The 3,876-nt window shown below is 33.6% G+C and overlaps 1 long non-coding RNA gene across 1 annotated transcript; it reads left to right on the plus strand.

Annotated features, from left to right (window-relative positions):
• Nucleotides 1–1,498: 1,498 nt before the first annotated feature.
• Nucleotides 1,499–3,547, plus strand: LOC123440126. Its single transcript, XR_006630281.1, has 3 exons — nucleotides 1,499–1,556; nucleotides 2,583–2,723; nucleotides 3,199–3,547. It is a non-coding gene; the product is annotated as an uncharacterized LOC123440126 (long non-coding RNA).
• Nucleotides 3,548–3,876: the final 329 nt, after the last annotated feature.

The raw sequence follows: 3,876 nt of genomic DNA on the forward strand, positions 1-3,876 counted from the left end.
TAATACCCTACATCCTGCTAGTTTTGTTATATCACTATGGAGGGATAGCTTGTTCGAGAGGTTACAATGGCGTATGAGATTGCTATCGAGAGTTTCTATCTAAGAAAAGATAAGAATGAGGGTCCCTGGCCTCCCCTTATATAAGCGATGGATGCCTAGATATTACCGAGATGTAGATGCAATCTCCTCCAACGCCGCCCTTGTCTTCGAGGGGAAGAAGGTCTTCAGAATGCTCCTAGGGTTTCTCCTTTTCTTTGGGCCTTGTGGGCCGGTGGTCGAGCTTGCGTCTGGGCTACCTTCAATGAGCCACGCCCAGTGTATGGAACTGGTATTGTGTCTAGGGTGTTACACTTGGGATCCCAACTATGTTGACTTATCAAACTAGCTGTGAGCATGATGCGTAGAGTGAAAAAAGAGATAATGAAATAGGTATAGAAATTCAGAATCTATAAATGATGTTCATTAAATTCCATTTTATCTCATGATAGACTCGAGCAAATTCTGATATCTCTTTTGCTATAAAAGGTCACGAGGGGCCTCAACGAAAGGCTCACTTTCACAACAACACATTTGTCCCATCCTAATTAGTAAATGGAGAATTCTGCTCAACCCATAGTTGTTTTTGTGTTACTATTTCTTTGTAATGCAATCATAGTGGGATGCATTCCATCTATCGAAGAGGTAAAACATTTAAGTAATATAGTTTTCTCCTAGTATATTTGAGGTACAGATAATTTTTAATTCAGTATTCATCTTTCCCTGTATGTTCTATTTGGAGAAAGGAAACTCAACATTGCTATGGCCTTTTGACCTTCATCCAACATTCTTCTCGGCAAGCAAGAACACTACCTTATATCAAAATTCAGAATTTTCTTATGTGAGTATTACACATGTCTATTCTATCTCAAATTTTCACGCATTATCATATAAATATTCAATCTACTTATTAGCACTACATTAATTACATTTTGGCAGTCTTCTAGTCATTTCTGGCTAGGAGGAGGTCGTATTGATTATTATGGCGCACAGGCCTCACCAGATGTATATGGCTTTAATTTACATCGTGGCCAAGAAACCGCAGCTGCCATTTGGATTGTAGATAGGGCTTCACAAAACGGAATTCAAGCTGGATGGCATGTAAGTTACCTTGATCTGGGCAACTATGAATAAACCCCCATAATTGTTTGATTCCCTATGACGTCCATAATTTCACTAGAAATTGTTTTATTTATGATCTTTTAGTACATGATTGTTAAATATTTGTTATAATAGCTTATGTTTATTGATGAATTCTCAGTAAGATATAAACCTCTTGTACAACTTATATTGTTGAGAAGAAAATATAAACACTACTTACAAATTGTCTTTTATGTTACTCTGATATATCATAGCTTATTCTCATAATAAATGAATAAGATACAAAGTTGTGTTTATTAGCTACTACTACTTTTTTATCAACTTTTGTGCATTTGATTTTGACACACCATAACAATTTTGTGCAGGTTTCGCCTGAGTTGTACAATGATTCTCATACTCACTTCTACACGCCTTGGACGGTAAGTTATATTGTTATCTGCATATGATGTAAAATTAGAAATGGTTAATCCAAGTGGTGTATGATTATTTTTGCAACTATTAAGGACAACATTGTCCTTGAGATATTACAACATTTTGTCTATACATACATACAAAAGGACATACATTCTAATATATTAAACTAATATCCCCCTTAACAAAATATGGGCTTGTTTTATACTCTTTTGATTTGCTTGGTACTTTTATAATAAAACTAAACAAATCTACAAATTGTCACAAACATGATACATAAGCCATCATGATGTGACTTCTTAAAATTCGTGGTGTCTATTACTATAATCTTTAATATAATGTGCTCCCTCCATTATGAACATATTTTTGTAATTTGGTATTGATACAACTCTCAACGTAAAAAATTAACTTACACTTTCACATGCATAGGTTACAAAAATGAAAAACCAATACATGATGTCGGTATAAATTTGACCTAAGAGATTTTCCGTGAGTTTGGAAATGCATTTATTATTGCCACTATCATATATGCTATGTAGTACGTAGATGGCTAAGGATATTTTTATAGTTGATTCTACCGATGTATATCCTGGGATATTCTCGGTCCTCTAAAAGTTTTGATTAACAATGAATAGGTGTTTACCTGGTATACGTACAAAGTAGGTATACAATGAATATGTGTTTCCGTGATAAAACTTGAGTTTCTAGCTTCCATAGAAAAGCAGGTATAAGTACCTTACATTTTATATAATATGAAATAAAGAATAGCTGATTGATATAACGCTTTATCGCACACACGGTGGGGGTCTTCTATGGAAATTTTACTATGTAATTATTTTGCCAATAATCACAACAAAATGAACAAGAAATTCAATAAGTTTGGTATGTTAGAACTTCGATGATAATGCACTAAAATATAGCTTTGTATTCCTCAAAATACTTTTTAGGAAAAATCACAAATACTTCTTACATGGAGAACATGAATGAACATACACAAGTCTCAATTTTTTATACTCTTTATGTTGCAATGATAGACCGGCACTGGCAAGAGTTGCACAAACATGCTTTGCCCTGGCTTTCACAAAATATCATCAAGCATAGCTCCAGGGATGATCCTCGACAAAGTTTCAGGAATACATGGACCAAAATGGTTTATAACACTAAGAGTATTCAAGGTAAATTATTGCCTAAATTATTGAATTTTGATTGGTCTTGTCCAAGTTGATGTGCTATAAATAATTTACAATCTTACAACTAACTTTAAACATATTGACAATGTATGAGACTAGAACTACATATGGGCATACATAGGAAATGGTAGCCTTGCAAATGATGTTTGTGGGTTAATGATCCCTAACTGTAAGTGATTAATTTATCTATGAAAGTTTGGGCGTACAATGGATAGTTTTTTAAATATTGCATTTAAATCATCACTTGAGTTTTTTTTCCATAAAAGGGAAAAATGGCTAAATAATATCTAAACTTGAACAAAAGTGGTGATCAACATATTGCCGCACTTTGATAATTAATTAGCAAATTATTTGAATGTGATGTGATGTTATATTTTTCATAATAAAGTAAATTATATTTTATTTTTATGGAAAAAATAGATAACCTACAATACACATCATATGCTGGTTTTACTTTCAGGAGAAATCTTCTGGTGATTGGCATGTCTACCTATACAAAGATAATGGTATTCAAGAACTAGTAGGTTACTTTCCAAAGTATTTGGTTCCAGGACTCATAAATAAACAAGTTGAGATAAGTTTTAGTGGCTATGTGTATCACAAGAAACCACAACCGAGTCCTCCAATGGGTAGCGGTTATGTTATAGCCAGCGGGAGTGCGGCATCATTCAACAACCTAAGGCTTATCGATGCTCATGGTAATGATCATGTTGTCAATACTGATCTGCCATCTTATATTGACGGGAAGGGTTGTTACACTCCTTCACACATTTACGCTTCATCTAGATTCTTTTATGGGGGAGGTGGTTGTTCCGACTAATTATGTAATATTCCAAATGCTTAGGTGTACTTAGTGTGCTAATAATTGAGAAATAAGACTTCATGCCTTCTTTAAAAGTTCAATACTCTCTAACTGCACTATTTTTTCTTTATTTTATCAAATATATTGTTTTAAAATTATGTGATTTCATTTATTTACAAATCAAGAAATTGAGGATCCATCGGGAAATTATTATGTATTGGCATCTTACATCCATTAGTCGATTGTCTAGGCATTGTAGTGGAATAAAAAGTTCCGGACACACTGATAAATAAATTGTTCCAATTCAAAAATGTGTGTGAAATATAATGGCATGTG

Source organism: Hordeum vulgare, chromosome 3H (assembly GCF_904849725.1).
Source record: "Hordeum vulgare subsp. vulgare chromosome 3H, MorexV3_pseudomolecules_assembly, whole genome shotgun sequence".
Lineage (NCBI taxonomy): Eukaryota > Viridiplantae > Streptophyta > Magnoliopsida > Poales > Poaceae > Hordeum > Hordeum vulgare.